The sequence below is a fragment of the Mya arenaria genome, chromosome 6 (assembly GCF_026914265.1).
Source record: "Mya arenaria isolate MELC-2E11 chromosome 6, ASM2691426v1".
NCBI lineage: Eukaryota > Metazoa > Mollusca > Bivalvia > Myida > Myidae > Mya > Mya arenaria.
In genome coordinates, this window is record NC_069127.1 from 37,008,300 (window position 1) to 37,023,824 (window position 15,525).

Consider the following 15,525-nt stretch of genomic DNA (forward strand, 5'->3'; position numbering starts at 1 on the left):
GAAAAACAACAAATCACATTGAAGATATGTGCCTATTTTAGTAAATTTAAACAAGAAACGTTTTCTACTTCAACAAGTCCATATATTTCAAAATACATCAAATCTTTTCTGTACTTTATATCGCATTCCACCATCAACTCGCACTCTGTTGTCGGCGATACTCACGTAACATCATCAAAGGGCAGATCCTCTTAAACACGGTAAAATTACAAAGGGTGAAAGTTGACAATTTCCGACTTTTTCCGCGAGGCCAAATATAAACAAACGCTACCCGGGGACATTGGAACAGAACTATCGGAAATGGCCGAAAACCTTACGGCATGCTTCTTATGTAACCCTCATAAATAAACAAACAAAATTTGCGCAAATAGGCTATATTTTTGTGGTAAATTTGTGAAGGTAGAATTTCATTTTTGGGAGAAAAAAAAATTCTGGAAATTGGGGAAAAATGCCATTTCTCGCAATTGTGATGTAGCCGAATTTCATCCCCTTGCAACGAAGGTGAAAAGCCCTGGAGCATTCTTGTTTTTGAAGCAGATGATCATTGGCAATGTGGCACCAAGAAAAACATTTAACAATAACATGACTCATTAACAAATAATTGGTAATTTTGTCAAGATACGCTATAATCTAATTCCTTTTCAATGTCATTGAACTCGATGAAGCCCCTAAATTCTCAGAACCGACTCACATGCGTAGAGAAACATGTTGGGGGTTTTCTCTCTTGGCTCTTCTGTGGTTTAACCATCTGTTGAGGTCCTCCTTTAGTGGATGATAATCTAAAATCAGATAAAAACATCCAAATATTGAAGAACATAATGAAATTGGTTGCAAATGACTGCACTTTAAAGTATAGCGGAAAAATCACACACACAAACACAAACAAATTGTTCAAGTATGAATGTAAAACATTGACCAAATATCCTTTTATCGAGATACAACATATTGGTCCACGGTTGGGCGATCTAGCGTGAACAGTTTTGTTACCGACGCCTTACATAACACATGTGCACCAGTGTGTAACATTTGAATTTTTAAACCACTTTGAGCTGGTTTAAATGTCTGAATAAATCATAAAACAGGTATTTTAAGCCAAATGAATGTCGAGATGGTAGTGACTCTGACATAAGATGTTCTTGGCTCGATTCCCAATTCACGTGTGTTATAAAGGCTAACAGGAGACGGACTCGAGCAGCCATTAGTTGTTCTGACTTTCGATCTGTATAGTAAATCAAACAAAATCGGATAATAATTTCCTCGGATGTTCCTTCCATGTAGTTTAATTTCTAAAGAAAGGTAAATCATTGTGTTTCAGTATATTCAGAGCGTGTAATGTCAATATGTATAAAATATGGCCTGGACAGGCCGGACAGGCCGGACCAGGTTTTAGAACCTGCCTAACAGCCGGATGAGGAGTATAAATGTATAATAAATGTTACTGTCCTTATCAGCTAACGTTACAAACCGGCTGAATCTCGTCTTATTATGGACTATAATTTAAATAATTATAGAAATCTATCTTATAAACTTATATTAATCTAGATTATAACCTTAAATTAAGTCGCCTAGTAATGTTATTAAGACATTTAAAACATGTAAACACTGTCTCGCTCATGCGCTGACTTAATGAAGTTATAATTTATGAAACTACATGTTACTTTTATAATAGAACAAAATCAGCATTAACAGATGAAACTCACCTTAGCCTGGGCCTCGGCGGCAAATCCTGACTTATCCTGAGATCACAAGGTAATACAATGAAACTGCTTAAAATTCACAAGTTAACAGAAAAACACGACTTTAAGATCCTTGAACAGTTTCACCAGTATATAAGCTCTCCACTGGTTGAGTCACATTCAGTCGCATATATCGGGTCACGTGTTTCAAATACCGATCCACAATTGGTTGTACTGGGCGCGGTAAAATCGGGATGCATGAAGACTACTCATGTTAAGTATACAGATTAAAATACATATTTTCGTATACGACTTGATTTCTTGTGGTAAACAAATATTCGCCCACACTTGATAAGTGTTCTTTTTAAAGTTAAGTGCAGATATCAATGGAATGGATGGTTTATACGTACAGGTTGGCATGCCTGCCATGACTCGAATGACTTTCTAATTACATTCTTCGGCTTAAGGGGTCGTACTTTTCATAACACGTAAATTAACGATAGAAGGGCGGTTCTATAATTCAGCTCTAGGTTACATAATTTCCTACGTTTGAGTAAAACGAATTAGAAGGAAATTAATTTCCCTTGTTTATAATGTAATAACCGCCAGGTGGCGATTGATAAGCACGAGGAATTCGTGCGAATATGAATGTAAAGGCATTCAGGTTTGGGGAACCGATCCGTTCACATCGATTCAATTGATTGTAAAATTTGAGGTTGGACCGGGCAGTATGCAGTAGTCCGTGTTTACTGAATAGGCCGTATAAAGCATGGTTTAAATCCTCGTGCAGAGGTTAAGTCGTATTGAAAATATATTTGTTGGATTTATATGACATGACGAATTACATGTATGATCATAATTATTCAATATGCGTAGTGGAAAAGTGAAAAATTCAGAAATGATGTGTTTATTCAGTTTCATATGTACTGTATTACTAGTGAGAAAATGTTCTTTTGTTTTTAAAGGCATCGATACATTTGTGCTAGAGAAAATATTTCCGCTATTTTCATATTTAGTGATTCGAGTTTTACTTATAAAGAGTGTTTTTCGTTGACATATTTTGAAAGAATATTTAGGTGACATTTTTAGTTCTGTTTCTACACGTTGGAGAAAGATGCAAAACAATGAAGTCGGGGCTACAGGATTCCGCGGTTCAACTACGTGGGTGTGAACGCATGAGCTGGTCAAGCTGGTCATCTCGTGACACCTTTTTTGGGTTGATGTCATCGCCAGTTCACGTGCCACGCTTCCGGTGTATTTCCCTCGACTGTTGGTTTGTTTTTTTATAATATCATCAGACAGCGTCACCCATAGTTGTGGCCATACAGGCAACATAAAAAGATAAGTATTATAATTTATAAATGAAATTCAATCATCATTGAATTGAAAGAGAAAAAGAAAGATTTTAAGCAATGCTGTTAAATCTGCAAAGCATTACAAATTATGCTAATTTTGACAGAGCCAATGGCTTTAAGTTCAATGAAGAGGCGTATGGAACGTTATGGAGTCTGTCCGTGTGTATGTCAGTAAAATGTGTTCGGTATAAAAAGAATTCATATACATATTATTCAATATTCAGTTTGTCAATGGTGTGAAACTACCGACATATTAAAGTACATACTGTTTCTAAAAGTGTATATACATTCATTTTCACAATATTTCAAATTCGATGGGAAAGGCATTTCTATGTTATACGCATGCAAGGCTTATCAAAAGTAGTAAGTTTTTAAATAAAACTGCTCGCAAAAATGTCATGAAAGATTGCATGGGCTAATTTGGTATGTTCAGATTTCATATGTTTTCGTAAAACAAATACATTGTTTACAAAAGTTTTAGGTTTTGAAAGATAGTGTTATACTTAATTGTATGGAGAACACATGCATGATGAATGGGGTACTTTGTCTGGAGTGGCTGTTGTGATGATACAGCATTTTAATAATAATAATAATAATAATAATAATAATAATAATAATAATAATAATAATAATAATAATAATAATAATAATATGAGTTTGTCTGTTGTTGCTTTTCTTACCTAAGATTAAAGTTTAACAGCATCGTAGATTCAATGGCAGCACCACCAAGACAATACATTTGTTATAAAGATGTAATAAAAGGCGATATCGCTGATTCAAGGCGAAACGCCAAAGATGAATACATAAAATTTTGACGCATTGTCAATGGCGCAGGGATTGTGTACAGAACGAGTGAAAGAAGGCGAAATATATGACAAGAGCATAAGTTGAAAGTTTAGCACTTAATGATAGCTTTTCTGCAGGTTTGTTCAGTGAAAATAAAGGCTGCATTCTAATAATAATTTACGGTGGCATCACCAGTTATGGTACTTGTTAATATGCAAATATTGTTATAAACTTATAAAACCCAGCATGCTGATTCACGGAAGCATCGTCAGAGATGTTTTGTTATAGTACACGGTGGCATCACCAGTAATAGTTTATATGTAATTATTGTTATAAAGTTTTTAACAAACGATATTGAAGAGTCATTACGGAATCGTCAAAAAGATGATTCGTTTTAGAACACGGTGGTAATACTAGATATAGTATATAAATGTAAATATTGTTTAAAGTGTGTAAAATCAACATTTATGATTCATGGAGGAATCGAAAGAGCTTACCCGTTATAGTGTACGGTGGTTTTACCACTAATAGTTTTTATGTAAATATTGTTATAAAGTTATAAAAGCAACATTGATGATTTAACGGCAGAATGGCCGGATGTGAAACATATGCAGTTATAATAGGGCGGCATCGCTGATTCATGGCGGAATCGCCAGAGATGAATCATTTTAGTACACGGTGGAATCACCAGTACTAGTTTATAATGTAGCGAATTTGGGCCGAGCGATTCATTGTTAAACTGTTGTCTGCTGCTTTTACAGTAAGGCATAGAATTTTGCTATTGTACACTTTCACTTTCGTTTTGAATAGTTAGAAAACCGCTGTTTTTCAATTGATTGAACGATAATTGTTTTCCCTATCCAATCATTTTAGATAATCATTGGTGCAAATTATTTGGCAAACTAGCCAAAGAGGAAAATCTTATATATAAAATATGAAAGTTAGCCCCAGCACGTTACAAAATTTGGCGCCCAACGAGGGACTATTTGGTTTCTCATATATATTCACAAACCTACGACAATGGCCGGAAGAAATGATCGTGAACGTCATATGGAGCAAGAGATAGATGATTTAAGGCGACAGCTCCATATAATGAAGTTACAACAAGAAATTGACGCAATGCAACGGGAGATTGACATAACTTCATATAAAATAAATGCTTCTACGCCAGTCAGAGAAAATATACCGCGTGGTAGAATGGAAATTAAAAGTTCAATTGTTAAAAGAGAACTGATTGAAACCACCCCAGCTTTTCATTCAAAATTGACAAGACCAAGACGGTTGTTGCCTGAAACGCCAAATAAATCAAGTATTTCCTTTACGAACATAGCATGCCAGACGGAGTGCATGGATAATGACAGGCCAGATAAATTCGTTACTGAACGAAGGAAGAAGGCACATTGTTCAGAAACTGTGCCCTTTAGAAGATACGAAGAAGGTATGCAATAATGGGGGCACAGTTGGTCGGGGTTTAACAATGAAGCCCGCGACTTATGATGGGACTAGTGCCTGGGCGGACTATAAAGCCCATTTCGAAGCATGTGCTTCATTGAATGGTTATGATGACCATCAAAAAGGCCTGTATCTGTCTATTTCATTGAGGGGACAGGCGCAAGGTGTATTCGGAAACCTTGCAAATAACACTACCGACTACAAGAAGTTAGTGAGTGCTTTGGAGGATCGATTTGCGCCTTTAAATCAAACTTAATTGTACCGGGTACAGTTAAGGGACCGGCAACAAAGAGCTACTGAGACAATGTCAGAGCTAGGCCAGGATATTCGCCGTCTCATAAATTTGGCATATCCAAGCGCACCAAATAATGTGCGAGAAACGCTCGCAAAAGAGCAATTTATCGATTCATTGATAAATGCAGATATGCGATTGAAAGTAAAACAGGCTAGGCCTGTTGATTTAAATGGTGTTGTTCGGCATACTGTTGAACTAGAGTCCCTTTACCGTGCAGGGAAACGGCATAAAGGAATGGTACGGGCTACCACCAATGATGAAGACAAACACTTACGGGAGACCATGTCTCAAATCAGGAAGAAATCTCGACATCTCCGTGCAAAGCTGAACGCTCAAACACAAAAAAAATCGTTCAGTAAAAATGGGAGTGGTAGTAGAAGTTATCAGCAAACACCGTACAAGAAACAGTTTTATACTGAAAACAGATTATTTGGTAAACAGAATGAAAGAAAATTTGACAAAAAGAAAGCATGTTTTGAGTGTGTGTCAGAACAACATTTAAGGTGGGATTGTCCAAATATCAAAAGTAAACCTTATGACAGAAAGGAGGAAATTAATAAACAACAACAGAAGCAAAGCTTAAAACAAGCTCATATCCAAACATCGGCTGGTTTATTTGTGTCAGCTAAAATATGGAGTATAGACGTCGCCTGCCTTATAGATACAGGAGCTACGCTAACATTAATTTCCAGTAAAATATGGGAAATGATTAAAGGTTACCACATCCTTTCGACATATGAAGCTCCAATTATAACGGCTTCTTGAAGTAACATGGTTATAATCGGTAGCACGGAGCTTGTAATACAGCTTGGTAAAACAAGTTGTTCGATTGAAGTTGTAGTAGTAGACATGGATGTTGATGTCGTACTAGGACTTGATTATTTTAAAGTGCATACTGTTCATACAGGATACATTGACAATCAATGGGCAGAAAATTGCTTTTGAAAGCGTTGGGAAATTAGGTTAATTGTTACCGCGTATGGTTGATGAAAAAGGGTGATATTCTCGCAAGATTAAAAACGATTGATACCGGAAGAGTAAATTATCTTGGAACAAAAAGGTCTAAGATGGCCAAGAAAAAGGTTACAGCACAAAAGTCGATGCAGCCTATATGCCTGCAATGCAAAAAGAGAGTACCACCCAACGAGAAGTTTGAGCATCATCTTATTCAGTGTACCGAAGAGAAGAAAAAGCTCATGTTAGCTCAACAAGCAAGTTGTAATGAATGTGGGAAGATTTTTAAAAGGTTTTCATTCTTGATGAAACATAAGCAGATTGTGCATGGTAATAAGACCACTGAGAAATGTGATAGGGCTAAGGACAAAGTTAAACCTGGGTGTAGTAAGATTGACATTAAAAAATTGGAAGCTGGTGATGAAGGATGGGATTGTGATCCTGGAATTGAACATGATTATAGCGATGAAGGAGAAAAGTGTGTAAAAAAAAGATAAATGTTGAAAATTAGGTTGATTTGAGGACGGGATACATCAAGTGAGATTTGAACCTGAAAACTGAGTGTATTGTGGATCAAACTCATAATATCGTCCTGTTGTAAATGTCGTTTTTGTAATTCTCATTAAACTGTGTTAAGCTTAAATTTGTTTGGATTTTTCGGTTCAAGTAAAAAAAAAAATAGGTTTATCCCCGCGAGACGCGTGGTAATCGGAGGCGTGGGTAATGTAGCGATTTTTGGCCGAGCGATTCGTTGTTAAACTGTTGTCTGCTGCTTTTACAGTAAGGCATAGGATTTTGCTATTGTACACTTTCACTTTTGTTTTGAATAGTTAGAAAACAGCTGTTTTTGAATTGTCTTAAAAGCAATATATTTTTGTAGCAATTATTCTTTAAAAGAACAAGAGGAAATAGTAAAAAGTAAGTATTCATTATCAACTATTCTTTGGATTACTATTCGGATATCTTTCTTATGTGCTCAATGCTAAACTTTTAATATGGGATATGAAATTAGTATAGAGAGTGAATTTCTCAATAAAAACAACAGTAAATGATACAACATGATTGAAAAGTGAAATAAGACGGTTGAATAAAAATAATAATGACGCGTACAGTGATTTATAACAATGATGTTGTTTTCTGAAAATATAAAAATATAAGGCGAAACCCCTACGAAAAAAGACTTAACGTTGAAAATCGACAATTCCAACTGGTAAGGACCGTCCAATGTGGTCACGTGGTATTGTGAGTAAAAATACAGCAAACCAGCGGGTTTTATTGATTCTTGTGCTGGCTTCTGCGAGAGCAACAACTTGATAAGACAAGGTGTAATATGTTTATTATCTCTAATAGGGGTTACAGTGCCGTAGCTATAGGCGTATTTTAACCGAGGCAGAAAATATTCGGGGGGGGGGGGAGTAGGTCCGAAAATGTGTTGGTTCCTAGATCATCTGTGGTGTGCTCTGGGATGTTTTCTGTTCAGTTTCAGTCAATTATTTTATCAAAATGTTCATTAAATTGTATGAATATTGTATGATTGACAGTGCCGTAGCCAGTCTTGATAGGTATGCCGAATAGTGCGTCCTGGCATGGACACATGGTTAATAGGCCCGTGGTCCTGGGCGACACTTTCGGCCATAAAACAAATAATATTATTGGCACTTTGCAAATAATTCTTCTATGTCTGGGAGAATCCCACAATCGCAAAATATCCGTGCGGTCTACTGTTATGTTTTTTTGAATAAACATTAAAGCCAACCCATCGAGTCGACTGCCTATCATGGTTGATCGTGTCCATGATTTGAGTCTTCTTAAAGCACTGAAACTGCGTTCAAACAGGAACCCACAGGTAAAATTAGCTGAAAAATGCATTGATGTTGGGCAAATAGTTTTCGTCGCACATTTTAAATCCTTCTTTGAGACACATGTTTTTTAATGTTTTCATTTGAGTGTTTCCATCTGATAATTTTGGTTGCAAATTTGCTTGTCATAGGAAGATCGTTCGAAATTGTGTGTTTGCTTTTGTCTTCAATGCTACACGTAAGGTGGTCATATTTTCCATATTAAACGTCATCCAATTATTCAGGAAAACGAGAAGTAAGGTGTTGAATTACGTGGTATAAAATGGATAGAAGTGATTATGCTTATAATGGTCCAACACTGATTTTTTACCGGAATTTTTCCGTTGGTTTCGTCTACCAACGATCCGTGGTTTCCCTGGCACTACAATAGTTTTTTGGTTGGAAAGTTTTTCATCATATGTGCTCTGGTGCTTATCCAGTCCATTTTAAGAAGTTAAAATTGCAAGCCTCGCGGTTTTGATCTTTTAACCACCTCCCTCTAAGAGGAATTCCTCGTGGTGAAAGTTTTATAATAACTTCAACTATTGCCATACGTAAGAGCATGTCTTATTTCGATTATTTTATCGGAATAAGCTGTGCTCAACGAAACATTCATTGATTCCGTTTTTCCTGTATAAACTGTATAAACATCACATTAGCGGTTACCACATCAATGTGTTTTAGAACAGTTGTGACTTGGTAAGATACCGCTTTAGCCCCAACATCATTTGTCCAATGTTTGAACCTTTAGCCTCAACATCATTTGTCCAATGTTTAAATGGTGTACAAGTAAATTCTGTGTGTCTAACATATGTTTGTGCAAACACAAAACAAGGTGTACAATAAGCACCATCTTCACTACTGTGACCGGAATACCGTAGCCAGTTAAACTGCGTCTCAGTATTGTTGAACTTTCTCTGTTTAATTGCAGGAAACTTGGATAGTTTACTAACATTAAAGTTAAGAATGTTGAATATCTCTTTATCCGACAACTGTCTACGACGTGAAACCAAAATTGCTAAATCCGGACAAACACCTGTATGGAGTAAAACACTGGAGCATGCAAAGTAGTTACGACATGAGGTGATAAATACCGCTGCTGTCTGCTTTCGACTTTAAATGTGGCATCACAACGACTAGTTTTTATAATAAAGACGTTTTATATATAAGTAATACTAGTTAAATAAAGTTCTCCACAATGAATCGTTGTCAGACCTTAAGTCGTAATGTAATGATTTTGTAACCCTTGCGTACATTGACCGTCAACCCCCGCAATGAAGAGGAGCATACCACTCGAAATGTGCCCAGGTCTATCAAAAACCCAGAAGCGATCGAGAAACAACCGATTCTTGCCCTGTATGAAGCAATGTCTATAATTGTATGCTTAATTTCATGCGGAATCGTTTGAACAATAGCGCGCGAGCAAAAATCATTGCCGTACAGTTTAATACATTGAACAGAGTCCGACCCGACAGAGCTCAATTACAGCGAGGATGATGCCTCAACTTGCCTCAGCGTCTGTTGCTACAACATTTTGCATAATAAATTGTACATAGTTCTGTTATATTGTAGTGGTGTATCGAATTCAGATGCAGATTTTATTATTTTTCATTGCCCTTTTATGTATTCTTTTTTATTTTTGCTCTGCAAATTTTAACCGAGGCAGCTGCCTCGGTGTGCCTCAGTGTGGCTACGGCGTTGGGTTAAACACTATTTGACCTAGCGGCAAATATACATGTTAATTCCTAGGGGTTTATACCGAACTATCTATATTAATATAGATATAAGTATGGTATAAACTGTAAACCCGAGAGTATTAAATAGAAAAGCGCCTCCTTAACAATAGAAGTCATGAAAGTAAACTCAAAAGTCCTAACCGTACATTGACATAATACTATTAGAACAGTTTTTAAATAGAAAGATGGGCAAATCGAAAACGTTAAATTATTTAATATGTGCGTCTATGAAAACTGTAAATATCCCAATCTTTGTTGATTTATCATTGATTGAACGATAATTGTTTTCCATATCCAATCATTTTAAATAATCATTAGTGCAAATTATTTGGCAAACTAGCCAAAGAGGAAAATCTTATATACAAAATTTGAAAGTTAGCCCCGTCACGTTACAATATATAGATACTGTTATTATATATATGAAACTATTTAAAACGACATCCACTGATTCATGGCGGGATCGTCAGAAATGAATGATTATAGTACACGGTGGTATCACCAGTACTAGTTTATATGTAAATGTTGATGTTTTGTGGATTTATGTGAATGTAATAATTCTCCAGGATATAGCTATTAGTATCTTCAAAGTTTGTATGAAAAATTCAATCTCGCTTGAGTTAGAATAGATACCGAGATCCCAAAATGAAAGGGCAGACTTCTTATCTAGAATAGTGGATTATTATGAATGGGGTATCTCGTTTGAAATTTTGGACATAGTTATTCAGAGTTTTGGCATATAAGATGTAGACTGGTTTGCATCAGAACACAATGCTAAATTGACAGTATTTTTCTCTAGGTTTTGGAATCCGTCTTCAACAGGAACGGATGCCTTTTTTAGAGTCATAGGCAAACTAGAAATTGATCGAGTAAAGGGAGTTTTGGTAGTTCTTTATTGGAAGTAAGCAATGTTTTGGCCATTATTGTGTCCAAATGGGATATTCATATCAAATATTGTTGATATGATTGATTTGCCAACACAACGATATTTCTATGTAGCACGTAAGAACAGAAAGGGCATAATTGGGAATGCAGATCTTAAATTTAGAATGTAAGCGTTGTTAATTGATTTTAAGGGAGAGTATTCTGTAGATGAAAACTAATATGGATTGTTATAACCTCCCTTTGCATAAATGTACAAAAGCGGCTTCGCTGAGCTAAGCCGCAGAATTTTTTTCGTGTAAACGTCTATTTTTGCAGATGCATAAGGATGGCATTTTACCAGATGGTTTACCAGAAGGCTTGGCGGACAAGATGGATCTTCTCCCGGAACTGCTAAAGAAGTGGATTGCCAAAAGTATTATTCTCGAACGAAAGTTATTCATTCAGTTGGAAAGGTAGGAATCAATTTACGGTTTAGGGAGAAGGGATATTTTGCCTGCTAAAGTTTTTACTATTACAATATATTCATTTTTATAAGGTTAAAGTGCCTAAAGTGTTTTGCGACTTTCGCTCTTGAAACTGTATTGGTTCAAGTACAGTATTCATGAATGATATGTGTTTGGTATAAATCTATATAGTAAACCCATAAGAGACAGTTCGATAATTAACATAGCTAGAACTCATTCCAGCTTGTGTCAATTTCAACTGATGAAAAAGGATTCAATTGATTTGAAATTAAGGATGATTTTATTCGAAATATATACTGATTATACTTTGGGGAACCGATCCGTTCACATCGATTCAATTGATTGTTAAATTTTACAAGAAAATGTTTATTGTGAAAGGTTTTCAGTTACTATGCAATTTCATCATATGAATAATAAATATGTTTTTCAATTTTCTTCAAAGAACATAATCATGTAATGTACATTTGCATAACTTGATAAAGTACGTATATATGAATCATAAAATTATGTTTTCTGTACATCTTTGTTAAGGAGCTTATGGGTGATGAGGCCCGACATCTAGTGGTACAAGACAAATCCTGTAAATCTGGATGACAAACGGGCAGAGGTTTCTGAGTTTTCCCCAGAAGGAGGGTTTTATCTCAGTTTTTCCTCGGCCAGTCGACCACGTCTGTAAGCTCCATTTTTGTCAAGCATGTTGTTAATAAGATATACTTTGCTCATGTTGCAAGTTCATGCTGTATATGTTAATCGGTTTCCCAAGTGCTTCACTCACTGTGACTTCCAAAATAATACCATTGAAAAGTATTGATTTTGTTGTTTTCTATGGGAGGTTATAGAATGGTATTCAGGGTAAGCCTTTATCCGAAGCAAAAGTTTGCCTTCCGTCGTGGGATTTATGACACAATTTATCACGTGGTATACACACACTGTAACTACAAATGAATTATAAATAAACAAACACATGGTATGGCATAGGTTATACATTATATGAAATATAATCATAAATATATTCAAAAGTATATATTCAAATCAGGTGAGGATGAACAAAACTATTATAATTTTTAATCAATATTTAAAGTTGATCTTCTAATATTATGTCTGTCTGTCTGTCTAATACTCAGAGCTTGTTTGACAAATAAAGATAGTTTTATAAGTTCTTGTTATTTCTTGTGTTTAACAGTTCAATGAACTTAAAAACAGACGGACGTAGTTAATAATACCGTTTTATATATTTCTTTTAAAACTTGTACAAATACAAATAAAATAAAATTCATCTTCTATATCTCTTCAATTACAGCATGAACAATATATTTCTTCACGTTGAATACGATTACGATTATAATAATCTACCCGTTTGAATCCTTAACGGGTGTGCAGAATGTCTACAGAAAAAAAGTCGTAAGCTTTTAGGTAATGCATCCTAATAACCTTCATTCGAAAGTATTGAATTTTATTGTTATTTTTTATTATTTTTATTATTATTATTTTTTTTATTTTTTTTTTGGGGGGGGGGGACTTATAGAACCTTTCTTTATCTTAAGGAGACCCCCCCCCCCTCCCCAATCTGTGTACAGTACACATTCTCTGTGTATTGATCTTAATCTATTTGTCTTGATTCCTCATATCAGATCTCCGATCTGAATATCCTGCTGTGCAATCTTGAATATTTTTTTATAGAAACGGTCCATAAACTTAGCCAATAAACGAATACACAAGAAATTGGCCCCTTCTTTGACACCAGTGCAATAAGCAGGAGATGCACAGCAGGGGATTATCATGCCAAACATTCCTTAAACTAGGCATTTTCATTCCGTATACAAAAATAAAACTGGACTATCACGGGATCTATACCATTCTTACTTAAAACACTCAATTATTCTTGTTTTAAATTCAGATAAACAATTCTTTACATTTATCATATTAAGATTATTTTATACGGATGCAAAACCATACTGGCTCAAAAGCTTTTTAACATTTGATGCCCAGTTATTTTTTCTATTATCGCAGTCAGATAATGCATACTTAAATGCATTACTTATTATAATGTTATCGCTATTTGCAACCTTTAACCAATATTGTATAATTCTAACATATCTATGTACATAAAGATGGTATCTACCAGACTCCCCGTACACACTTGCTGTATCTGTATTTTTTTTCTAACGTTTAACAAACGTTTACAAAACTTCAAATGGATTCTTTCAGTTTCCTTAGACTTAATAAAGCCCCAATATTCGGAAGAATAATTCAAAACGGGGGCAACAAAGGAAATACAACGTGCAACATCAAACAAGCCCAACAGATCCCTTCAGAGAAAAGCACGCACGACCCAAAAGGGGTCCACTGGTGTTTATATACAGTAAGTTCTCAATCTACACGGAGCCCGGGCCTTGCTAATTTGCATATTACCAACCAAGTAAACATACGTTCTATGAACGTAACTTCCGTCCATAACGGAATGTTATACTATCACAGTGTATAAAGTAGACTGTATGCATCCGGATATTGCGAGGTGATTTCAATGGCCGATACACGATATTTACATGGGAGTTTAAGCACATTTTAATCAGTGAAAAAAAACTATACATAAGTAATATGATAAAGAATCAATTTATCTTGTGTATGCACTGTTTTAGTCATAAACTAAGTGTTATGAATGAAAACTTTGAAACTCACTAGGGGACACTGATATTCAACTCCAGGTACATGTCTAAATATTCAATTTTCATCCGAATTATGCCGTTTTTGATATGAAACTTGTATTCAATATGCTGCAAATAAGGCATATTTAAGTACTATAAGCAAATTTCTATCGAACAATTGTCATCTATTTAGATTTTGCTTATAATTTACTGGCTGATGTAACGTAATGACTGTATCATATATTGTATTGGTAGTGTACAGCGAGTACACATTATCAACACGTATGATTTATTGCGAGTTTTTAATAGTGATTTGTAATAAATTGTATCATATATTGTGATAAAATATGTTTGATTTTACCTTGCATTTTGGCTTTTTTAGGTAAAAATGGAAGAATTTGTATGCATAAATTACTGCAATTTCCATTCACGGAGTTCGGCCAAATCATAACTCACTATACATCACAACAAAAAGACAGAAATCTGAAGATTAAAATATGCAAATACTCGAATAATAAATAATGAGACAAAAACTGTAAAAGTTTCGAAACTTTGAACACCTTTCTCCATTGAAAAAAGATCCCCAAAGCAACAACCCCTGTTAAGGGTGTACATAGGGTAATTGAACAAATCAGTTAAATTGAAATCGACGATGATTTGAGGGTTAACTTTGAAGACATGTCCCTGTTGGAAACATCAACTGCAGTTCAAACGGAACCATGTTTCGTGATTAAGGCCGATACCTTTTAGGAAACGGATATTGAACAATTTAAGATATAATCCAGAACATTCCATCTATGTTAGATTATCTTAAATCAGATAATCGAATTGAAATGTATGTCAAATTCACAACTCTTTTAGCGGAGATAAAGTTGCCATTGTCTAATAATATTTGCGTATTTACTGTTTGTTGATGTTGTTGAATGGTTTTCTTTAGACAGCACTCGAGATATGCGTTATTCTGATGATGTGAAGCGATTTTGGCGGATAGGGATTATACTTTTTAAGGGGAAATTTCTCAGGTTCATGTCTGGATGGAAAAATCAGGGTCAAGACAGAAAGGGTGCGTTTTAACCTTATGATTCAACCGTTAACTTTGCAGTGCCATCCAGACAGTGTCTTGAAGAATCATATCTTGCTAAAAAAATAAAAGAGAGTCGTCCCGGTGTGTTTAAACATATGGTAAAGTTAATCCTTGAAGATGATACTGGCCAATTGAAGACATTTAAATTGTGTGTAGATGGTAAGAGGATTAACATAGGAAGACAAAACAAACAGTATGGCGATGTTGATTTATTGGATAACGAAGGCCCACAGACAATCTCTACACATCAACACTGACATTGACCCAACGGAGGCCCACAATCTCTACACATCAACACTGACATTGACCCAACACGATCGCCGCAAGACTGATCTATTTTTTGAAAACACTGACATGG

General features: G+C 35.3%; 1 protein-coding gene across 1 annotated transcript in view; it reads right to left on the reverse strand.

The window, feature by feature from the left end:
* Positions 1–1,712, reverse strand: part of LOC128237762 (uncharacterized) — a 28,509-nt gene extending 26,797 nt beyond the window's left edge. The window contains exons 1-2 of the mRNA XM_052953347.1: positions 1,701–1,712; positions 692–779 (exon numbers count right to left, since the gene is read on the reverse strand). The gene's annotated coding sequence lies outside the window, so the exon portion shown is untranslated. The remainder of the gene's footprint in view (positions 1–691; positions 780–1,700) is intronic.
* Positions 1,713–15,525: the final 13,813 nt, after the last annotated feature.